Source organism: Corvus kubaryi, unplaced genomic scaffold, assembly GCF_017639235.1.
Source record: "Corvus kubaryi isolate FWS band 111438036 unplaced genomic scaffold, C.kubaryi_AGA036_p1.0 66, whole genome shotgun sequence".
Lineage (NCBI taxonomy): Eukaryota > Metazoa > Chordata > Aves > Passeriformes > Corvidae > Corvus > Corvus kubaryi.
This window is the reverse complement of record NW_024582054.1, coordinates 8,868,861-8,894,661: the sequence shown is the minus strand read 5'-3', so window position 1 is coordinate 8,894,661 and position 25,801 is coordinate 8,868,861. Positions and strand designations below refer to the sequence as shown.

The window sequence follows — 25,801 nt, the reverse complement described above, 5'->3', positions numbered from 1 at the left end:
GGAACAGTAAAATATGTTAATAAAATTACAACATAGGTATAAATAATAAAAAAAAAAAACAAAACAGAAAAAAGAATAGATTTCATCAGAAATAGAGGAAGGGAGAGCTTTGTAAGCATAGTCTTAACACTTAAAGTTTCGGCAGAGATTTCGCGGGGTAAACCACGGGTCGGAAGAGCCGCAGCCTCGAAGCTCAGCTCGCAGCGCTCGCGGGGCGCACGCTGCAGTTTCAGGAGCGGCCACGAGATGGCGCTGCGAGCCCTCGCACGGCGCCTCGGCACGGCCCGGCCCCGGCCTCTGCCCGAGCTTTCCGCGCCCCTCCCGCGGCACGCCGAAATCAGGCACGGAGGAGCGGAAACACGACTGAAAAATGTTCATAGTTTCCCTTCGCAGGATAAGTTACATTCGGCCGCTGCTGAGCTGAGGCGCGGTACGGGCCGTGCCCAGGCACTCGGTGGAGGCCAGGGGCACAACCCCGCCGGTTTGGCCCCGGGCCGCCCGGCGCGGCGGGGCAGGAGCAGCAGCGCAGCTCCCGTCCCGGAGCACCCGGGGGAAAGCACTCCTCCAGAGTGAGCCGGCCTCGCCTCCTACGCCTTGTGGCGGCTGTCGGGAAAACGGCGATCCCTGACAGCTTTCGCTCCACGGGTACCGCTGTAACCGTGCCGACATCTCAGTGCCGGAACCGGCGTCGGGCGGTGACTGCGGGAGTGCCTGGGCCCGGCTGCGGGCGGTCCGAGTCCTTGTCAGCCTCCTGCCCGGGCCTGGGGATTCACCCCGTGCAGCAGCAAACTTGCCATTCATTGCCTTTGAATGAACGCTCTGCTATACCGCGGTCTGCCAACACACGGAGATAAATCCCCAGTGAAAACAGCTTGGTAGCCATCAATAGGGACGAGGGTGCCGAGTTCAGTGCCTAAAGCAGCATTCCTGCGTCGGCAAATTTAACCTTCAAGCACCGCTTCCGCACCTCGTGCACTTGCATTGATTCTGCCTTTTGTCTGCCGTGTCTGTCGCAGCGCACAGACGCTGTTCAGGGCAGAGCCTGGCTGCTGTTTAGTGTGTCTGCCCAGTATTTACACAACACCGGGCACACCTGCTGCTTTCACATTATTAAAATATTCAGTAATACAGATAAGACCAACGGGCAAAACTAAATTGAAATAATTAGGTTTATGCATTTGCCTTAGCAATGGCAGCTGACTACTTGTGTTCCTTGAAAGTGAAATTTATGGAACACGAATTTAGTAATTTTATTTAGCAGTTCCGGCTCATTTTTTAAAGGACTGTGTCTACAACCAAGCTGTTTACCCATCCTCTGGAAATGGGGTGAGTGCTTATATAATGTTTCAGTACCTGAGTTCAGAGGGAGAAATGACTCAATGAGGGTCAATGTAGTGATGTAAATGAAAGTTATATCAAGGATGAATGTGTGGAGAAGCCCAACTGTTATTACAAAACCCCCTTCTCTTCCCTCATATTTCCAGATCCTGGATTTTTTAGAAGGTGTGGCTTTCCAAAATTAACAGATTAAGGTAGTTGTCTGTGGAGCTGCTTAGAAAATAAAAACTCTGTTTTTTATCATATGAGCCTTTTCAGTGAAAAGAATTAAGTGAAATATGGATGAGACATTTTTTTCTTTTCTGGCTAAGCAGTCTGTATAAGTTTTGAGAAACAATGCTTGAAAAAAGGCATTTCACTCACACGTATTATCTCTGATGTTGTTTTCCTCAGGGGTTCTAGAGGTATTTGAATTATGAATTATCCATTTTAATTAATTTCCTTTAGAGCCAAATTATTTATTCTGAATAAACATTCTTGTCCTGAATGTATATGCTTACTCCTACATATCCACACATGTAGTTTTTACAATCTTCCTAGCAGAAGAGGCTAAAGAACTTAAGCAAATGTGTGCAAGTAGGAGGCATCAATTATTAGATGAAACAGTTGAGTTCGGAGTACAAGTAATTGTGTAGAAACATCCATTTTTATAAGAGTTTGATGACACACTGAGTCTGACTAGTAAAAAACATTTTAAAGTAATGATAAATATTTATTTCAAGGCTCTGCTTATAGTGGGAGGCCTGTACTACCTTGGGTCCACCACTGATGAGGCGACTGACTGTTGGTTTTTGTTCAGCTGGCAACAGAGTACAGGAGACTTGCTAGAGCTGAATTTATTTCAAATATTTATAAAATTCTAATTTTTGAATGTCCTTTTTTTTTTAATGAGTGCATGTGCATTATAGAAAACGTAAGGAAGTAGGGAAAGATTTTGGAAGGAAAACCTTAATCAGAACCATGCCACAGCGGGAAAAAGTACAATATACAAATATTATAATATTATGTAATCAGTAATTGTTGGAACAAGATTTCCTGAACTCAGTAGTCACAAATTCTAAGGACTTGAGCTGTGCTCTGGCTTGTGGGATGGAGACAAAATGATTCCCCGAGGAGTACAGTCGCCAAGTGGTAATTTGCAGGGGTGTCAAGAAGCCTGCTTTCTGATGTCCCTGAGACGGGGTTATCAACAATAATCAGGTCCCCATCAGACTTGTGAAGAAGTCGTACCTGTCTTTTGAGTTGATGTTAGAATATTTATATGAAAAGCTTTTGTTCAGATCCCATATGTGTTCAGTCTTGGGCATTGCTGTTCAGATTCTCATTCTCTCTTCATTCCCCTTCAGATCCTTTTGGGTGCCCTGGAACAATGCAGGGAACAGGGCTCCTAATCTGAGGCGTGTGCATCAGAATAGTCACCCCTCTTGCCTCAGGCCCTGCAGCAGGAGCAGGAGCAGGAGTTGTAGCTGGATGGCCTCTCCCTGCCTCTCTTTTGATGTTGTGGTGGGTTCAGAGCCAGTTCTCAACTGCTTTCGCCACAAGCAGCCTTCAGCCTTGTTTGCAACAGCAGATAATGAGCTATCCTGCCCCCTGTCAGATCACTCTCCTGTGTGCCACCTGGCTCATTCTTAACACCAGCCTATGTCTGCAAGGGGAGAGAGTGGAGTGGGGCTGGGTAACCCACCCCCACCGGTGCCCTCAACCAAAATGTGTGCTGGGACTGCCACCCTGGAAGAAAACTGTGTAAGGTTGCACCTACTGCTGGGAAGGGTCTCCCCTCTCTGGGACAAAGGACTAGATGAACTGGAAGCATTTCAGTTCATGCATCTGTACCACTGTTGGAGGAGCATCCTTGTTGCATGCCAGCAGTGGAAGTCTTAACCAAACCCAAAAGAAGTTTAACTGTCAGCCTAGTCACCTAGTGAGAAACTTAATCTGCTGTTACTATTATTTCAGGCTTCAATTGTGAAGATCAAGCCTTTGTGTTACAACTGAAATTTTATTTACTCAATCACTAGTTTTCTTTGAGTTAATGTAAAAATTACTGTTTCAGTAAAGAAGATTTTTCTGGGTTTCTACTCAACTACTAATCTTAAGCAGCACTTCAATATCTGACAGGGGGAGTGTTTCATGTTAATTATTTTTGGATGTAAGCATAATCATGTAAAAATTTGCTTTCATGCACAGTCTCCCATGTGAGTTTATGTTTTTGAAATATGAACCTAAGGAAGGAAGAAAATAAACCTTTACAGTCTTCAGAGTTATTATAATCCGATTTTCATAGAACAAAGTACCTTGTCATTTCCCACTACATGGCTCTTACATATAACTCTACCTTTGCATCATTTACTTTGTTGTACTTGATTGAGTATATTACTACAAAGTGTTATTTATCCCGCCTAACATTTGTTCCAAGAAGAAAAGGTAAATATTATGGGCTAAACTCCATTTTATATTCTTGTAAACATAGCTCTCAGAATTGTAAGCCAGAACTCAAACATTTGTGACATCAGTAGCCTGTGAAGCAAAACAGAAATGGCTTGTGGATAAGACAAGAGGAGTAAAGTTGGGCAAGAGGAAGAGTTTCTATCCTTACTAAGCTGCCATTTAAAACATCCAGATCTGGAGGAAATGTAATGAACTGAATTTGCTCCCTCAGCTGGAATAGTTTTGGCACATATATCTGAAGAGCTGTTTAGCTGTGAGGGAGCTAACCAATGGCTGAGATTATGCACATCTGTCAGTTAAATCAAAGATCCCAAGGCTAAATGCAGCATTCGAAGGCAGCATGTAGGCCCATGAATTTTATGGAAGACTGTGTCTAGACACTGATAAGCAGTTCTCTTGCATCCACAAGCTATAAAACTGTGTATAATTGTTCTCATTTTAGTAACAGCTTTCAGAAAATTACTGCTAGGAATATGGAAGAAGTGTTTTATGCCAGTGACCTTAAAATCGTAGTACAGAGATCTAATTGTGTTTTCCAGTCATTTATGCCATGGAAGTAAAGAGTATCTATTTTAAGATAAAAGAATGCATTATATAGGAAAAAAGATGCTTTTCCTTATAAGAAAAATAATTGATTTGCAAAAACTGTGGACATGATATTCTTTTGTAAATACAATACAGGTCTTAATGTTTATTTTTATAGTGTTGTTACTCTTTGTGTATTTTCTGACTTCAAGTGTATGAACAGGATAAATAATACAGGAGAAACAAGAACTATCTACATGTGTCTGTGTATGAGCCAATCAGCCAGTATGTGCAAAATTCTTTTCTAACTACATGGTTTTAATTTCAAAATTGTGAAATATTACAGAGAAATTATAAGCCTGCAAGTAATTTACAACCAACTCATTTCTGGTTTATACATTCCTAAATAAATTTTTCTGGCACAGATGGTAACATCATAACTTCAGATCTCATTGCCATCCATTGCTGGCTGTTCCTGGGTGTGGGAAGAGGTGATGATTAGCTAAGACAAAACTTGCTGTTCACAACATCTTGAAATTTTGTTTTTATTGATGATAAAAATGGCTTTCGAATAAACTGAAGATTTTAATGGGAAATTGCCTGTCTCTGTCAAGGTTTTATTTTTTTCTTTTAAGTCAGCTGTACATGCAATCATATAACTGATGTTTCCAGTGCTATATATTTCTTTTGTTTTCATGCTTATACACATTAAGGATATGAGAAAGTCACAAATGCAAGACAGCAGACATTACTTGGAAGAACTTGTAAACAGCAGCATCCTTTGAAAGTACAGACCATCTATATTCTTAGATACTATTGTTGCATTTCAGCCTTTCCATGCAATTATTTATTTTTCTGTGACATTTTCAATGGATTTTGAGTCCATAGGAAGCACATTGGTATCATTCTCCATTCTGCTACTGAAAGGATCGTTGCGTTTCAGCCCATTTGCAATGTATTCCTTGCCTTAGTCACTGAGCTTATTTTAGGAAAGAACACATGAGAATTGGGTATTTCTCATGCTCCCAAAATTGAATGGAGTTAAGCAGAGTTTTTCTACTTCTGCTTTTTGGTTTTACTTTGAATTAGACATAGATCATTTATATTGTAGAAGCTTCAAACACATAGGAAGACCAGAAGGGCTTACAAGTGGAATAAATCAGAAATCCAAATGTTGGAACTGGCGTCAAACCTCACATGTTGTGATTATTTTTATTTCAACTGTTCTCTCTCTTGAGGTATTTCCTTTTCATTTCTCGAATTGTATTGGCCCTTCAGTGACTTTGCAGCATCCTTCCCTGCCACCTTGACTAACAAATTAATTTCGTGGTTGTTTACATTAATGTGTGTTGTTAGGTAAATCTATCCTCTGTGTTCCCATTTATCTTGTGTTGAAATGAGCAGAATTCTGAAAGATCTTACATCTTGGAACATCAGGAATATCAGCTAATACCTTTCCAAGTGCTTTTGTAGTAGTGTACAAATGTCCAGATTGGAGGATTTGAAAGTCAGAAACAACTTTGGTATGTTCACTTTCAATTTTTGTGTAAATTCAATAGCCTAAAGCCTCTGGCCATTCAATTGAGCATTTGACTCTGGCCTTAAGCATCTGACAGAGTTAAAGGAATTTGCACTCAGTACATCTAATTCAGGGTCCTTAAGCTGCTATTTTCCAAAGCTTTTGTCAACTCTTTCTGCCTAAAAATATCAAACTCTAAAAGGCTTGCTGTGATCAATATTTCAATAAAGTCTAATGAATGCTAGGAGTATACCAGTTATTTTCCACATCAGTTAGCCATTTAAATGTTTGATGGTGTTTTCCATAGATATTCTTCCCTTTGCTTCTTTACATATGTTCTTCTGGTTTGGTTGACTTAGTGACTTAAGTTTATTGTCTTTGCCAGCCTCCTCATCTCAGACTGGCATCATCATCATCGAATCATAGAATGGTTTGTGTTGGAAGGAACATTAAAGATCATCTAGTTCCCACCCCCCTGTCATGTACAATTCCTTTCCCAGTCTGTTCTGGTAGTGGGAACATGACCAGCTCCCAATTATTCTTATGGGGTAGTTGCTTCTTTAATTGCCAGATGTTCTGTGTGCTCAAGTGAGAGCCAGTCGAGGTGGGATTTGGTAGGACAGTGCCTGAGTGGTGTGGAATCCTTAACTTTCCTGGAGGTGAAGTCCATATTACCTGAGCAGCAACTTCTGCTTTCAAATCCCTGGGGTATATATCAGAATTTCTCTGATCTTTGTGGTAGGAATTCTGATGACTCTTTTTAGGCTTTAGAATTACATCTAGACACAAGATATATCAGTCTCTCAAAGTTGCACTAATATGCAATGTACTTCTGTTGGTTCTGTGCAAGATTTGTCAGCAATCTGGCTTTGATTTAGGCAAGTCAAGTTTCAGGGTATTGCCATGCATGTGTCTTGAAGTGCAGCAGTGGTCTTTTACAGGCCAGACTCAAGGTCTGTCTATCAAAGTAGCTCTTGGGCTCTGTTTTTTGGAACACAGCTATGAGATCTGTAACATACCTGTCACTGCAGATATGAAACTACTGTGGCTGCCCCTGCAGCATGCTGAGAGTGGAGTATTGCTGCGCATGTTAAGGCCCTGAAACTCTGCAAGACAGAATGCTACTGACAAACTTTGTGGTTATATTCTGAAAAAGATCGTGATACCATTGTAATGGAGTCATTAATCTTTAGAATGCCATGTTCTGAAAACTAAACTTAGGGCTCCTGTAGTATGTGGGACTCTTAAATGTGCAGTATTTTTGACTGGGAAAAAAACCTCTGAACCTTCTTCATTCTGTTATTTATTAAATACAGTACTTTGCAATAGCTTGGAAAAATACTTCAACCATAATTTGGAAGAGTAACAAAATTTGCTTATGTGGCTAATATCTAAACTGAGCTGGTAGTATTCTGACAAATGGCTGGTTCTTTTTCCCCTTGAACTACTATTTATTGAGACCAGATCTTTATGTCCAGATTCAGTGTTGATAAACTTCCCAATATAAGGAGTTGTTAGAAAAAAAAAATTTAAAAGTCAAAATACCTGTAATTTTATAATTAAGGGAATTTGAGGGTGTTTAATTAAAAAAAGTCTTTTAAATTTAATTTAGACTAAACAAAAGTTTAAAAGAGAAAAATAAATCTAACTAAAGTGTAACAATTTTATGTGTATAGATAATCTGACACTGGGATTTTCATTTTCGCTGTATTTGAGAGAATGACATTTTTTGAATACCCCAAATGTTCATAGAGCTTCTATCTCTGCTACTTATCTCTACAAACATAATTTCACTGTAATGTACAGGCAGGTATGTCAGCCCTCTTGCTCACAACAGACAAGGATCACTGATGTGTGTTTGAAATGGTCCTCTGCTACAGTAGAGTGGTAGTGGGAAGGGTTTGCTGAAGAATATTTCATGTAGACACTATATGGGAGTAAGTTATTCAAATAACATGTAGCTTCAGTTCTTGTGAAGCTTGTGAGCAGTGAAACTGCTTGTGGACGGTTACTTAATGAACTTTTCTCTGGCAACTTGTGAGAAATGCTTCTATACTGATGGAAGAACCAGACTGTGGGCAAATCTGGAACTCCTTCGATCTGGCAGAAGTGTCTCTACTCAGTAACGTCCAACATTAACAAATTTCAAACTGATTATCTTGAATGAAGAAAATTCTGAGCTCATTACTAAACTCATGGGCCATTTTGCTTGCTTTCTGAAGAATTCAGACTGAAGTACAGCTTGGCTTAAGAACACTGACTTTTCAAAAACTTTGATTTATCATCTATCTTTGAAACTATTACCAAAGTGATGGTCTTGAGCATCTTGCAGCACTCTTGGGCTTGCTCATGACTTAAGTCCTCTAGGTTATCTTTTTCTGAACAGTACTGGCTGACCTTGTTTAGCATGAATTTTCTCTTAGTCCTCTGGAAAGTTTCTAGATTTTCAGATGTGGTGTTTGCTACATTTTCAGTGAACCAATACTGATAAACAAAAGATATGCAACTTTACCCCTTTCTGCTTGCTTGAGACTGTCTTATATCCAAATGCTTGTCCTCTTCATTTCATTTTCCTAAACAAATTTTACTTTGATTTGGTCTCCCATTTTTCCTTATGAAGAACTTTTGAGTAAAAGCTCAGTGTTTTTCATTTATATGATTAAAGTTCTGAGGTAGTTTTTCACTCAGATGTTATTTCTGCAACAAGCTTTAATAAGAAAATAAGAGATGTCTTCTAGCATCTGAGAATGTTGCGTAGAAGAAATAGAAATGAACCTGTGATCTGCATCCGGCTCAAGCTTCCAGTGAGCAGTGTGGGAGCTGCTGCTCTTACACATATTGTGCTGCTGCATAAGTGGGAGGAGATGAAAGTTCTACCATTTCTATGGCATCACTCAGCAAGGTGTAAATGAAATATGAAATAAAAACTCTCAGCCCACTCAGTGCACAGACAGACAAAAAGATAGTGTTTTATATTTGCTGCTGTGATATGCTATTTGTTGTAGTATTAACTTTACACCATGCTGGAATGCTTCCAAAGATTTACAATTTCAGGTCAAAAGGGAAATGATTTCTTGTTAGGTCTCCTTCTTTTTTTCTCTTTCCACCAACATGCTGCTGCATGTCAAAACTGGTTTTGCAGAGCAGAGCAGGAGTGAGGTGAAAAGACTGACAGGAGAATCCTGTTCTGAGAGAAACAGTCAATAGGCACAGTTTCCAATGAACTTCAGGGTAAAAATGATAAAAATCTGAACACTGGATGCAGCTTCAGATTCAGAAATGTTTGCTTTCATTTTATTGAGCTGCAGTTCATCTGGGTGATTTGGAGGGAAGGAGCCATAGATGGTAGTGCATCCATGCTATGTTTAAATTCATTAGCACTGGGGAGTCTGTCTGTATTACTAGGTAGCTCATTTGGTGTGACAGCAGTCTTTGAATGCAAATGGTTTTCAGCCCAGTTTGCCTCTCAGTCTTGCCCTAGATCCCTAGATCACTACCTAGATCCTTGTGGATCCTGCTCATTATTTTTAAGCCATCAACCAGTCTCCTGGAAGCCCCCTTTTTATTTGGCTGGAAATGTTCAGTTGCTGAGTCTTCTGAGCTAGCTCGTAAGCTGGTGTAAATAATGTGGCTTCAGTGATGTCAATAATATCAGGCCAGTTTACAGTAGCTGAAATTATGTCCTTCAGATGCAAGTCAACACCTAATCTCCATGACTTTCACACAGAGGCACGTATTTCCCTCTGTTTTTCTAATTTTGTTTTCTAATCCTTGTGTGTCCTTTGTAGAACTCTGTGATTTGTGCTGAAAACAGTGCTGAGAAATAGGAAGAAGTGACGTGAATATTGGTTTAAAATGCTGGACATCTGAAGCCCTGCCTTGTTCTGACTGAGACCTCTGTGCGACAGCACAATTATTTCACTCTTTGTACCTAGTGCCTACACTCTTCCCGTCACTCTTCCAGTCTTAGAGAAGTGTGGGGATAAAGTCAGCAAAGGTTGAGATGCTACAGTAACAGGGGCTGCAGTAGAGATCAGTGGATAATATCTCAAAAGAGCCTCACGATGGTCAGAGAGACATCCCATAATGCCTCTGTGAACTAGCACAAACTGAAAAACGCAGCAGCCTGCAAACTGCTCGGCTACTGCACTGCTGTGTGAAGGAGGGTCATGTGTGGTTAGACTTCTGAGCACAGTGGGGTCTCCTCTGGTTACAGTGACCACAGAGACAGCAGGGATCCATACCATGATCTTTCTACAAGGCTGCACAGGAGGAAGTGGAACATGCAGGACACGTGTATTCAGCCTGATTCAGCCTATAGATCTAAGAACTCTGGAAAGACAGGATAAAGTCTAGCAGGAGGGATTTATATAAATGCCATTCTGGCTAAAGCAGGGAGCATAATTATAAGAAATTACAACTTGTTCCATCCTGCAACACTTGCCAGTGATGACATGTCCATAGGGAAGGCTTTGTGACAAGAAATCAAACCAGCAAGATTCAAAGAGAACCAGATGCCTTTGTAAAGGCATGAAGGCAATTGGTTCATTAAAACATGTTACAGGCTGTTTAGGTGCATGGAGAAGGCCAAGATAGCGCTCACGTAATATTTGTATTAAATCTTAAGAAGGCCAAAGAGCCCTGTGGTGCAAGAAGTGAATGCCACCTACATTTAAAAAAGCTGCTGCAACAATTGGATAAACAAAAATTTGGCAGGCCATTTGAAAACAGGACTGCAGAGGTCTTGGTCTGTTTGGTGGAGCTATACATCTTCCATAAAGCAGTTTACTACTTAATTTTTTGTGTGACTATTGTAGATAGAATTTTCTCTTTCTGTCCATTAATGAATTCTAAGTGAAAAAAAGCTTCCTTATTACTGCAAATTGAGAGGGTAGTAGAAACAAGGCTTGCATTGCTGCAACTGAAAGTCAGATAGAGGAACAGTGCATTAGATGAGTTAATAAAATCTCAGCCTAAACAGATAATATGCACCACAATATAAATTGCTTTCCTCTAGAATAAATTGTGAAGACCTGTTTGAAATATACTACATGTGGGATCAGGACAGGGCAGGACTTATTGGGCCTGTATCAGATTGATCATAAAGGTATTGCTATATTATAATGTTACTAAAATATGCAAAACTGGTCAGATGTACATTTTAAAATAATGCCATGTTGTTCTTCCAGACAAATTCCAAAATTATAAATTATTTACATAAAGATGGGTCCTTGATGATCTTACTTTTTTATTTTAGATTGTAAATGCATGTTTACAAACCCAAGAGATATTCATTCATTCACTTATGTCTGACTACATTATTTTAGAATTGTCTTTGATATTATTACAGACACATTTAATTCAAAGTATTTTTAAGTTTCTAAAGAAAACAAGCATTCTGACCTTATTCTAGGGAAAAGGATGGATAAAAACCAGAAGATGATGGAAATAGCTGAATTTTACAGTATATATTGTTACAGTTATTAGATTTAGTTATATTTTTTCTATACTTTTTCTATTTTTTTCTATATTCTTTTCTATTTTTCTTTTATTTTCTGAAAGAAATATAACAGGTGGTAAGAAACAAACCAAAACACAGAAGATTTTGAATCATTTAAGTGAACAATCAGGTAGAAAATGCAGTTTAATGTAGAAAAATGTTAAACAATTCATCTGGGAGGAAGGAATCAGTGTAAGGGATCTGTACTAAATATGCAGTCATCCAGCATACTGATTAGGAAAGAGATGAAATAGTTATAGAGAACTGACTGCAAACATGAATTCTGGTGCATTGTAGCATTAAGATTTGTGAACAATATGTTCGGGAAGAGAAGGCAGCATAGCTATCATAGAAGCTAGATTGAAATTTCATTCTAAACAGGATTTCAGTTTCTTGTATTTTTCCCTCAGTGACTGAAAAATAAGGAAAATAATTGCTTAAAGCAATTTCTCATATCAGTGAAATATTTCCTTTAACATTTGCATGGAAATGTCTGTTTCTTCAGAGTCTACTCTTTCAAAAGGTACTGCTCTAGATAGAAAAAAAATGCCAAACCAGAAATTCCAGCTATACAGATGCACATATCATTTAAAGGTGCAGGAGTATTGATGCTGTCTTAGGCTCATGCTCCTATCAAACTGCAATGTAATGCAGAGAGTACTGCATTTAGTGATTAACTGCCTTGCATCTAAACTACTGGAATGGTCAAGAAATAATTTCTGGTTTTCAGTTCTCTCAGCCTGTTTTTCTGCCCAGCAGCTTCTTTACTGACATCACAGGTAACCAGGAAAGCATGCTGGATTGCAGGGGGGGCCGAGTTAAGTTCTTGGGCATGTTGAAGTGATGTGTTAGTCCTGTTAGCTATTTCCAGACTCATGCATTTATTGGTAGTGCTGCAGAATGTGGTCAAGTGCTGTGTCCAGGTGTAGCCATCCATGTGCCCTGCTTCCTTAGATTCTCATAATACAAAATATTTTTTTCCTGTTTCTATATCATCTATACCTATACTTCTCCAATGTTCCTGTTTAAAAGCCTTTTGTGTTGTCTCAAGGCTTTTTTCTACTGGACTAGAAAACTGAAGTGAGCTGCATTAGCACGGGCAGTGTGTGCGTGTCTGCCTGTGTTCGTGCAGCCTGTGTGGAACCCTGCCGGGAGCAAGGCAGGACCACAGTACTGCAATGGCCCATTGTCATGCCAGTTTAAGGGCTGCTGTCTGTCTGCTTACCCCGTGAGAGGTCAGTGGCTGGTGAGATGGAGCGTGTCTGTGTCAGCTACTCCTGTTCGCAGTGCGGTATTTTAGCATTATCCTAATTTCCATGGGCAATTTAACTAGACAAGGACTGGGCATCCATGCCTTCCTGACAGCACTGCAAGAAAGACACGATGCCCAAAACAGAGCTGAGCTTGAGCAGGAATATGTTATGCAGAAGCATGATGTCATGGGTGTTTTAATGCATCACTGCACAAGAACAGGAGGTTACCTGGCAGCTGTGGTGGCAGGGCTGAATATATTCTGCCAAAACAACTAACACAACAGCACTCTTTTGCCATTCAGAAGAATCACATTTCGGCAGAGTCGTATGATGTGGTCCATACATGTATCAGAATCTCGATACCTATAATCTCTGTACTATTATACCACGGCCATTTAGCCTTATCTTTGAAATGGCAGAAATTTACATCAAATGGATGACACATGCCGTCTATCACATCAGCATCCTGCACAGCTAGATTGGAGCAGGTAACCACATAGCCTGACTTTATTTTCAAATACATACTTGTTTATGCAAATATATGCTTATGAAGAACAGGGAGAAGAAAAATATTATCTGCTTTAAAAAAAGTCACTGCAGAGATCCTCACTCAATACCCTTTGCCTGACTTCGTGTAGAGGCCAGAGACCAGCAGATGGCAATCTCCTCCTGTCTCAGGAAGAGCAGTGTTTTAATGCGGGGCCCTTGTACACATCTTCCCCCTGCTTATTGCAGTTTACTTGAAGGGCAAAAAGACCTGGAAAACGTAGGCAGCCTTTGTTAGGCACAGAATGCCATAATATGGCAAAGCAGAAGTGAATTTCTACTTTATGCAAATCCTAGCAGCTGGTATCTGAGAAAGAAAAAGCAACTAACCTAATAGGATGAATTTGTATTAATCTTTTTCATTTTTAAATACAGGACACTAGGCTATTTTACAGCATCATGCTATTCCTCCTGTGTGCTGCTAATCTTTTAATGCACTCTTTAGAAAAAAAGAAAATTGTTGATTTCCCTGTACCCTACATTTCCCTTTTCCCCCCAGTGTTTAAAATGGGAAGAAATAACGTGATCTTCAACTGACTTAAAAAGGAGTCAAGGAACAAAAGAAAAGCGTTTTTCTTCCTATAGTGACAAATTTGCCATGCTAGAGTAATGTGTCCAAGCAGCAGTGTGAGAGTCTAGTTTAGCATTTGAATTGAAAAATGTATGGTATTACAGGTATTGCTGTGTAATTTTTATACACATTTTTTATTGCAGAAGAGAAGATTAATGCTGCTAATTTCAGTCATGTGAAAGTCTGAGCTGATAAGGAAATGGGATTTTTTTTTTTTTTAAAGCAAATATTGGTAGCAGAAAGAGGAATAGTCCTATCTTGTGTTGGAAATAATTTTGTCAGCAATCTCCCCATATTTCTTTAAATGAGTCTGCATTATTTAATGAAGTATCATACTGCGAACATTTGATCATCCATAACATAATGATGGAATGATGGAAAAGAGGACTAAATTAATATTCTGGATATTCTAATACTGGTAACATTATAAGAAATTATCTCTGGGAATGTAGTATTTCCTGTACTATCCTTGAATGTAATTCTTGATATGCTGTCCATCTGGTACCCTCTACTGTAGATTGCAATCCTGATGTACCATATTTGTTACATATTACTACTTAGCTGAGTGGTATAGGCATCTCTTTATGAATAGTGTTCATTAGAGAGCAAAATTAAATGTAGCCTGTATCAGTGCCTTGTCCTGTAGGGCAAGATGGAGGGGGAAGTACTATGGTAACTATGCAAAAACTGGAAGAAAAACAGGGCTCTCAGTGTGGAGCAGGAGACCTGAAAGTATTGTGATCATGCATGTCAAGACAGCTGATGTAAGGGGAGCTGGCTTAAAGTGAGTATTATGGCCAAGGCTGATTCTTGCACTTTGCTTTACTTTATTGAAAGGATTTTCATCTGATTATGTAGATACCGTATGATCTGTAAAAGGTTATGAGAAACACTGACTATAACCAGAGGCTCCACCATGTATATCTCACTCCAGCTTACAGGTCCTCCTGCATTTTACAGGCAGTCAACTTCTGTTTATATAAGAAAACTAAATGGGGAGGAATCCAAAATGCTCATAGAAACACTGTGTTTTGAGCAAATGGTAGAGTGATGGAAATGCCATAACAGAAGAAAAATACTGTCTTCTATTAAGATGGGAGAAAAGAAAAGAAATAGGCTTGTTCAATGGGCAGACGGAATTGATTTATAAGGAAAAATTGTGAAACCTTAAATTTTCTAAATCATAAGTGATACAGGTGGTTGAGTACATGCAAATATAGTTCTGAAAATATAGGCTCATTAGCACAACAAATATTGCTGGAATTACTTTTCATGATAAAAAGGAACATCTCTTGGGATTATCTTAAATAGGAAAACAGAAATTAAAATCTCCTTTTCTGCAAAAACCTTTATGTTGTAGCCATCTTCCAAAGGAAATAATACACTTCTGCTGCTTGAAACAGCTAAATGTTCGTTGTATAATATAAGGTGGGAATATATAAACGTTTTCCATCTCCATCTTGTGTGCTTAAAGGACAGAAAAAATGCAAGTGCTACTTACAATTTCTTCTCATCCAGAGTGAACTGAATATTTGTTTACACTGTGGTGGAAGAATGAGAGATTTATTTTCAGTACCAACAGTCAAGGTTTGTCACGATACCTACGTTTGGTACCTCAGTAACCCATGTCCTCTGTGGAGGACAGTGATACGCCTTTTAAAGGTGATTAAAGGTGCACAAATAAAGCAGCAGCTAGACTTAATTTAAATGTTTTCAATCACTCTTTAGAAGAACCAGGGTGTTTTTTTTAATTTCTCTACTGTTTATATGGGGAACCTGCACTCCTTTGAAGCCTACCCTAGAGTCTTAACATTATAGGTAGTTCCTCACTATATATCTGAATATATGTGTGTGCTTTCGAAGCATTTGACTGCTTCTCCAGAGACAGTCATGTACTTTTATTTTATTCAAAATCAGTAAACAGGGCTACAATTCAAAATTCTCTTTTCCCTCAGCATTTGGGGTGATTTTACGCCATGCTATGTTCATGTAAATGACTACTGAAGATGCAAAGACTAAATAATAAAAAAAAAAGTTGGTTTATTTTTCTCTACAACTATGAATTATTTTAAATCTGTGATTTGTGTTCTTTTTTTTCTCCTCTGGTAAGCAGGGACTGAGAAATGTGAGGCTACCATACTGGTTTCAGGGTTGACTGGACTTAACTGCTACATGGGTTTTCATCATCCTTATTCAAAAATTTCTGGAATGCTGCTTAAAATGAAGCTTCCCTTTTCTGACAAAGAATGAGGGATGGCACTGCATGTCTTTCTAGTACCCTAATCACTTTTGGATTTCAGCTCACAGTGATGGAAGTGTCCCCAGCAGGATTAAAATAGTCTAAGGATCGTTACATTCCGTCAGTCCTGCCACACATGTTGTGACATAAATATTACCAGAGGACTTTTGGGGGGATTTCCTTTCTAGAACATTAGGCCCAGAATAAAGTCCTTCCAACTACATTGTCATTGACATTTCCAGAAGAATTCTCAGAACTTCAGTCCCTCTTGGTTTTGTATCAAACCCACAATTTTACGGGACTGCCATTGAGGTAAGGATATTCTGGTGCAGCAAAATAAACAAAATTGTTAAGTGGAATTGTTTTACCGAAGAATTTTTTAAACTTAAGTATCCACTGAAAAGAGAATGGAAGGATTTATATAAAGTGGAGGAAATAAAATATTTACTGTGCAAATTCAACAGTCTTGGGCTGTTGTGCCTGAATTTTAATACTTATTTGTACTTTTTGTTTTTGTAATAGGAAATAATTTTGATTTTTGTTTTGCTGTCTTGGTTTTACTTGAATTTCTTCCCAGTAAACTAGTGTAACTCATGGCAGTGATCCCAGTGAGAACCAAACTCTCAGAAACCATGGTGTTATGCTCAAAATTTCTTTCCATGGGCAAAGAGAAAATGCATCTGAGGTATGCATATGCATAGATATATAAAAAGCCAAAAAGGCTCTAGATAACTCAAATTTAAGAATTGAATAATAGTTAGTCCAGATGTAGCTATTACAATAAAAGCAGGGATAATAGGATAGTTAAAATTGTTATACATGTGCTTAGTTTTTATCCTGTTCCTGATGTCATACTCACCTTTCTGCTGCACCTCTGGTCATAATGTCAGTGTTTTTATTCTGGTGAGGAGGTTAACAACGTGTTGTCAGCACCTGAAGTCCATCTCTGAGGGGTGTGATGTTCATGATGATGGTTTCTTCTTCACTCAAAGATTCACTTGTACCTTTTCATATTTTAGCTAACATGCTTGTACATCTTGGTTCTTTGTTGGTCTGCAGATCCATGCTAATCACAATTTACTATACTTGGTACTTTATATGTGATTTAGACAGTATTTCTTTGTATTCTTAGCTACCAGTAAGCTCAGTTTTGGCCATCTCTAGGTCTGCATTTCTTTAATGGACTACTGAGGAGTTGTTTACAGTGCAGCCTCCAGAGCCAGTCTATGCCCCTTCCTTTTTCTTCCCATGCTTGTTCTCTTCCACACCACATTCTCAGTCTTTGCCTCTTAAGACCTCTACATGGCAGGCTTGTATTTTGTATGTTACATTATTATGCTAGGTTTGTAAAGCTATGGTGATATCATACAAAAATAAACAAAAATGAAACAAATTAGCTATAGAGACTAGACAATTAAAAATACTGCTGTTTCTGCTAAAGCAAATGTCTTCGTGTAACCCCAGATGACAACTAAATACCTTGCAGCTGCTTGCTCACTACTCCTTCTCCCCCACCTCACATAAAACCCATGGGTTGAAATAAGAATAGTTTAATATTTGAAATAAATTTTAATTAATATTTGAAATAAGGTAGAACATGATAATAATAATGATAATGAAGAGGGAGAGAGAGGAGCGAAATTCAAGAGCAAGTGATGCACAATACAATTGCTCACCATCCCCTGACCAATGTTGACCCTGTACTGAAGCAGCGATCAGCACTTCCTGGCCAATTCTCCCCAGTTTATATTGTGCGCATAATCTGTGTTATGGAATATTCCTTTAGCTGGCTTGGGTCAGCTATCCTGGCCATGCTCCCTCCCAGCTTCTTGTGTACCTCAACTGACAGAGCATGGGAAACTGAAAAGTCCTTGACTGTGGGTAAGCATTACTTAACAACAACTAAATATCAGTGTGTTATCAACATTATCCTCATACTGAATCCAAACCACAGCATTGTATCAGATGTTAAGAAGAAAATTAGCTCTACCCCCACTGAAACCAGGACATTGGGTAAAACAAAACCTGCAGACAGGTCAGGAAAGCTTGGACAGAGTAAGCCTGGCAAACTCCCGTTCTGAGGGAGTGCAAATTCAGTAAAAATCTTGTGGCTTGCCACTAGCAATGACAATAGTGTATTACGGAGCTACATGGCTGTAGGAGAACAGGTGGCACTGAGCAGATTTCCTGCACTGATATTCCCTAACGCTGAGGCTGTAATCTTTTGTATTTGACTAGTTTAAGCCAGCATTTTGACAAATGACTACACAGCTGATGACCTGATACAGTCAGAACTTAAATAATACAGGAAAAAATGTTGTGGCAGAAAGACAATGATAAAAGATGTCTCCACAGAGAGTATTCTCACTTGGTGTGAAAACCGGGTGGTGGTTTCCTTTTCAGTGATGCGGAAGAGTCCTCCACAGCAGGTGTAGAAGTCATCTATGTTCACTCAATCACAAGGGAAAATTTTAAAATGAAAGATGAAAGCTTCCACTTAGGGGAAACAAAATTTAGGTGCAGTGACCACTAATTCTCTGCAATTTAACTTACACTGGATATTTGCAGGCAGTGGGACAAAGGAAACACTGATTTTGATTTATGATCATTTTGATTTTTAATATGTGTGTCACAGTCTGATCCTCATGATCAGCTTACTTGCTTTCAGCTCAAGACCTATGGAGAAAGATAATAAACTAATATGTCACCTTTGCACTTTGGTGAAAAATGTTGAAGTGGAAAATAAAGAAGGGACAGTCAGGGATCTATAAGCTAAGATCCTATTTATGCTGGAGCAGAGATGCCTTTATTCTGGTTCTTGCTCCTAGCATAGACGTTTTGTTGCATCAGAAATGTACCTTGACACCTTAGTTTTTTTCTTCCACCACTGATCACTAGGCTAAACATTACACTGCAGAAACACATTTTGCTTCCTCTTTTTTCCTATCCATCACCATGATACAAGCAATGTATCTACGAGTTTTTTGGCACAGTCTCAGTCAAGAAGGGTAAGGGGATGGTTAGTCTTTTTGCAAAGGTGAACAATATAACCTAGGGACAGCCTTCCCAGGGAAATGAGAAATGTGGCTGTAAGGTATTTTCCCCAGGGCTCAAGGGAGCAGTGAAGTCATTTCCCCCCTTTCTAAACAAGCTCCCTACAATGTTATTATTTTGTAAAGGTTGATATAATTTCCAGATATGTTTTAAACAAAATCCCAAATAAACTTATGATTTGTGTCTGGAGTTAGTATTTTTTAAGAAAGCTCTTGGAACATGTACAAGATGAGACCTTTCAGAGAATTTAGTTGAAAGAAACCCAGTTACTGATCTGTAAGTGGACTTACATCTGCTGGTCAAATTATTGCAATTTTGTTCCCAGCTAAAAACCCAAAATAACACGTTTTGCAAAAATCGAACAGTTTTTAAAGACTGAAGTCTCAAAGTAGACTGAGTTTACATAGTAAAGTATTATATCCCACTGTGCAAAGCACCTATTAAAGAATGTTATCAACATGTAATACAAAATCAGACAGACATTACAAACAGCCAGGAAAAAACAAAATATCAGACTAGATGCTTCCTAGCCACTTTTATTCCCTGATATGGATAGAGTTACATGAAGAAAGGGAAAGATTTACAGTAAAAAAATCTGTTCTAGCAGAAAAAGTACAGGCTGCAGTGTGTCCCACTGCATTGCAGGTTACCCAAAGGGAAGAACATGCAACTTCCTCAGGCAAAAAATTGTCTACCAAGCTCTTTTGTTGAGAGGAAAGTTTAATAGCTGTTGGTGCAGGCAGCATGGGAAAGGGCAAATGCAGACTTGAACATCAAGCTGAGAGGAAACTGTGAATAGAGAATATTTTTTAGGAACCCTGAAAACAAGCCTTTAAAAAGCATCTTGAGAAGCATGAGATTATGCTGTTGAAAATGAGAGATTGTGGAGATGTCTCTATTTCCTCTGCTTTGCATATGAAGTGCTCAACCACAGGTAAAAAATGACTGCCTTGTACTTCAGATGAGATTGTAAGACTGAGACAACCACACGACAAAGGTGTGCAACAATCGAAGGCTGGGAAGTTGTATTTTACACTGCACCAGTACTTCTTGGCATGAAGGAAGTATATTTGTGCGTCACATTGCACAATTACATTGCGTGTTGGAGTTCTTGTCCACAGCCCTTAAATTCACTCCTTTCTTTCAGCAAACTGCTAAGTGTTCAGATCAGTTAGGTTGTGCTTCTGTGGCTGTTGTGAAGAGTGATACGTACCTAAGAGCAACATTTTATTTCCTTGCTTAGCTGTCACTATTACATCCATGAACTTAAAATAATACGTCAAGCACAGCTATTACTTATATAATCCCACTACATTGCTCTTTTCTCTAATCAAAAGTGTTGCATGCACATGCACTCACTCATCCATTTGAATTTCACTTTATTTTACCTGAAAACCATCCAGAGAGGCTCAGTTCTTCATACAGGGAAAACCCCAAATTCGAAGTAGTGGATTAACAGGAGTATTTATAGACATTAAGATGCAGATTTTCAATAGTATCCAGTTACCTATTTCTATTAATCTCAACAAGCACATATATGCATTTTTGGCAAATAAAATACTTTTATAAAGCTGTCCCCCAATTTATAACCTAAATATGTATTTTTGCTTTCCACATGTACAATATTTCTGAAATTTCTTCTCTCTATAGTTTGGACTGTCACATCACTGCCTTCCCTTTGGCTTACACGTACAGAAGCAAAGAACGAAGAATTGTTGAAGTGTCTTTGGAAGAATGCCAGGTCAGTGATCCACAGATATTAGAAGCAGAGGAAAAAGTCCGTTGGGTCACCTAGTCTGACCTTTGCATTCTGCAGTGTTACTCATACAATATACTTGCTAACCTCTAGATCTAACCTTTTTTTGATGGTTTGTAATTCTAAGTTGCTAAAGGTGGGACATGCAATTACTTTCAACTTGAATATTAGTAAGGAAGGAGGATAGGGATTGTAAAAAACATGGATATCCAGACTTTTACTATTAAGAACTTTATTTAAAAAATCTCAGTTGAAGTTTTTTCTCCTTAGGTATAATTGTCTCTTTGAATTCTCATCCTTAGGTAGTCTGATTTACAGGCTTAAGACCAGAAAGGCATTATGATAAACTTTTACTCTGACCTCGTGAGTAATACAGGCCACAGAATTTCATCCAGTGATTCCTTCAGTGGGGAGAATTATTCTTTACATCTATGTAAGATAATTCCTTTCCTTCATTAATTTTGAAGAAAGTATCTGTAGACTGAGATCTTCTCTGCTTGACAGCCTTCACTTTTCAACACTACATAAAATTACACGGTCTTGTTGGGTCTTTCATACTGTTTTATTTTCCTACCTTTATATTGTCTGTGAGAGGTCTTCAGAAAGTGCTAGATTTGTCTACAGATAATAATAAATGAGACTACAATAAATAATAAGAATTATTTTCTTACTTCAGGAAATGTACTTATCTTTCTCTGGTTGAAACACAAAAATAGATAAATAATAATGCAGTATAAAAGCTGATTTTTGTAATTTAAAAAAAGACATGACAGAATTCAAAAGGAATGAGAAATTTATATAATTCCTCAGAAGTAATGTGTCAATTATGTGAAATTTTAAATAATAAGTTATTCATATCCAGAAAATCTCAAAGAGGCAATGAAAAGTTGTGTACAATAATTACATGCCCTCCTCTTTGGAAAAAAAACCCAATAATTCAGCAACCATCAGGAAAAACCAGAGGATGACAATTTTAATGTCTCTTATCTAATCAAGACCTTACATGTTTCAATTTTAATTCACAATACAGGCTAGCATATGAGGAGTTATTTTCATGTTAAGTCATGTGTATTTTCTTTCCAAACACATATTTTAAATTTATGATAAATATTATTCTTTATTCATATTGTTAACTGTACATTTGCTACCCTATAAGACTCAATTTTCTTTATTTTGTGTTCTCTCTACTCACTCAATTTATCAAGTTTTGAAGGCAGAGCAGAAACTTGACATGAGGCAAATCTTTATAGACAGAGACTACAGATAGGCTATATTACAGTTTCTAGCACACTATGTATATGGATTTAAATAAAGTTTCTTGAAATGAGATTGCTATGGCTTTTATAGTTGTTTACAAGGCTTAGTAATTTCCAGAGAGTTAAAGTAATTTAAAAGGCAAATACACAGACACAGATAAAGCCCCATATCTCTGTCTTGCTCCTAATGACTGAGCTTAATAATTAATAAATAAATAATGACTGATCTTCCTAAATTCAGGCAACAGAATCTTTGCCAGATCAGAACTTTGAATTACCTTTATAATTGTTATAATATTAAAAAAAAAAAAAAGTTCTAATCTAAATTAGAAATTACAACTGTTACAATAAATCATTATGGTAGTTTATAATTGTCTCAGCAGGAAACAGTACAAGTGTGGTATTTCTGTAAGAAAACATGTTTGTTTTTATTTTGAGTGCAGGCAAGAGCCCATAATGGATCCTTGGAGGTAGTACTAATATGTAACTTAGTGAAGAAATTAATAAAATCTGCTGGCTTTTTTTTTCAAAAATGTTGAATGCATAGATTTGTGAAGAAATAGTTTCACAGGTTTAGATTTCAACTACCCAGATAACAGCTGCACTTGCTATTTTCTAGCCAATGCAAACACAAAAACAGTGTCTAAACACCACCATGGAAGTAACCTGAGATTCTCAACATACATTGATCCCCGTGCTGGAAAGCCAGCTGGAATGTGATTGAAGTCAAAGGCCCACAGCACTGAAACACAGACTGTTTTGTGGAAATATGTTATTTGAGCAGCTACTCACACACACATCTGGTACAAACCCATAAAAACAAGACTGAACTATCCTTACTTAATCTTAAAATCTATCTCTTCTTCATGTATCTCCTTTCAACAATATAAATTTTATTTCTGTCACAAATCTCCCATCCTTCAAACAACATAGCTCCTTTTGTTTTTCTTATTTTTGCCCCTCTGCACACATATATTTTCATACTGCTAGTAACTGAAAAAGATTCGGTTGGAAGAAGAGACGATAGTCAAGTCATGTTCAGCTAGGGATCAAGCATATACTGTAAATCTGGAAAACTTGGAAGACTGTAACAAAGGTTGTGGTGTTTAATACATGGTTGTATTCCTTTAATTCTGCTTTTTTTTTGAGAAGAACAGAACTGGTCCTCATTGGAGTGTGATAGATTAGATAAAATATAGAATTAAATGTTGATAGTTCTTCTGGAAAATGATGTTACTTGTATCTGCAATCTATGCCAGCAACAGAAGAATCACAAGTAAGTCAGGGATGACATGCAGCTGGTGATTTCCCAACCAATTCAGAGCACTGGGAGCTCTGTAGGATCCATGACGTCTCAGAGCAGTGTTTTGAGGTTCTGCCACCAGATGGTGATAAAACATGAAGAAGAAAAGGGAAGAAGTTGACAGAGCGGATCTGATTGAAAGAATGCAGCCATTCTATCTTCCTCCAGACCCATTCTCTCATGTGCTGTGGGACATGTAGTGCATTTTGAGGATGGCAGTATGAGAACTCCAAAAAGTTTAACTTTTCAACACCTGCCTCTTGGAGCCTATGAAATGTCATTGCAGACTCTGTTGAAGACCTACAGTAAGAATATTTGAAAAGATGAAAGGAGTGGTGAAGCTGGAAGTGGAACAGGGCAGTGGAAGGAACTTGAGGTTGACAAGAAACCCAGGGAATTCAAGCTGTAGGGATTAGCAAAGTGTGAAATAGTTTAGGATAAGGAAATTAGGGAAAGTGGGGAGAAGGGAGTTGGTTAAAGACTTGGAGGCTTTGTACGCAGAGGGCTGGAAAAGCTTTTGAAGTTTGTCTCTTGCTATTTGCAACATGCGTCACTTGCTTGGCAAATTATTTAGCACACTATAAAATGTTTGCAGTGTTATCAAATTACAGACCCACATTCTTTTATTTTCTTTATTTTTGCATTCATATGCATTTTTAGTGAAAGCTTGTTAGAGCTGTTTGTGCCTTTCAATGTCTGATGAGCATTTGCTACTTCTTTTGCTCATTTTGTAAATGTCCTCATATTTGCTAATCTGGTATTTTTATGCATTTATAAATCAATTTGGAATATATGCTTATTAGTAATATTTTCTAAGACATTTGAGTCGTATTTGGGGTGTTATTTGTTACTTGTGATAAGCACCCAGTTTGTGTAAACAAATACAATTTTTCTATCAACAGAGCTAATACAGATCTAGAGTTTCAGCTAACAGTCTTCTGAAATGCCCATAGGATTTAAAAAGAAAAAAAAAAAAGCCTTTGTGAATATTACATTTTGGCTGACACCAAGGCTAACAGTTTCAAAGAAACAAAGAGAGATTTATATTGTGATAGATACAATTGCATAATTTGCTAGACATTTCTGCATAATGGTGCTATAATTCCTGTTGTTAAAATTTGCTGTTGAGTTTAGCCATCATTATAACTAAATTCTCCTGCAGACTATAACAGCAGGAAACACTGGAACAATGTATTAGTCACAACAAATTAAATTAGCAAATAGTTACCAAGATTCTGAGACAGTAAAGATAGAAAAGATACAGCACAATGAGCCAGTTTCACTTTCTGCTGATCTGAGGTTATTCCCTGCTGTGTTGGAGATCTAAGGTCTGAAGATGTGTTTGAGTAAGGAGTGGCCAGGTAACCCTTTCAGTTCTGCTTACTTGTTATCTAGTTCCCAGCTGGATAGAAGACAAACATCTAGGGATTCTGAAGCGGAAAATAGTATTCTGGTACTGAAAAGTCAAAGCCATCTTAATACTGACTAATCTTCAAGTTTGAGTTTAAAGAAGCACCTGCAGATGAAAGAGCTCATCTTCACTCAGAACCTCATTTGTCATTCATTATCAAAAGCCATTCAAGACTGTGGAGGCTGGTGGGCCTGCTGGACAAGGAACGACAGGAGTCCTATGGTGGGATAAGTCCTAGGTTCCTTTCCAGCTTATGGTGACTGAAAAGCTTCCCCCAGAATGCTTTGTTCTGTGATGTTAATGTACCCCAGTTCTGCTCCCCTGGCTTTCTCCATTGGCCACGACAACCGTTGTTACTTGATACGTCCTCAGAGTTTCTCGATTAGTTCCCTTACCCTGGGCCCCCTACGGCTTGAGCCCGGAGACTTCTCTGAAACCTTGCACAAGTGCAGATGCATTAAATCTCTCCTGTAGAACCCTATGTGAAAACTCTTCCTGCTCATTCACCGTCGGACTGTTTTAGCTGGCTACCCAGTGTGTGTGTGCAAGTGTGCTGGCTGCACCGAGAGGCTTCCTTGGAGGCACTTTTTGGGAAGGTTGTGACATGATACCAGAAAACAGAAATGAGACACAAGACCAACTCTAGTGTAAGAAAGATAATCAGATTTTCCAATCCAGTCCAAGAAATATGTGTTACGACCCGCACCTGAAGGTGAGAGTAATCCAGGTACTTGTTAATAGATTTCTTGGGGTGTCTTGGAGTGAAAGAACACTGAATGATTGGTGTTTATAAATATATATATATACACATATGTATATAAATGTAGATAGGTTTATTTTATAAACATATTTATTTATTTTATAAATGTATATATGTTTATTTTAGAACAACTTGGTTGCAAAGGAAAGCAGGTATGCAGCTGCTTGGGTTTTATGTATTGTCATATAGTAATATAAAAGCACAAAAATAACACTTAAGGAAATATATTAAGGAGAAGAGAAAGAGGAAAGAAAAAGAAAGAAAGAGAAAGAAAGAAAGAAAGAAAGAAAGAAAGAAAGAAAGAAAGAAAGAAAGAAAGAAA

At 38.2% G+C, this 25,801-nt stretch overlaps 1 long non-coding RNA gene across 1 annotated transcript in view; it reads left to right on the top strand.

Annotated features, from left to right (window-relative positions):
- Positions 1-335: 335 nt before the first annotated feature.
- The window catches only part of LOC121673890, a 32,861-nt gene continuing 7,395 nt past the window's right edge, over positions 336-25,801 (top strand). The window contains exons 1-2 of the long non-coding RNA XR_006019353.1: positions 336-1,326; positions 20,644-20,734. This is a non-coding gene — a long non-coding RNA (uncharacterized LOC121673890). The remainder of the gene's footprint in view (positions 1,327-20,643; positions 20,735-25,801) is intronic.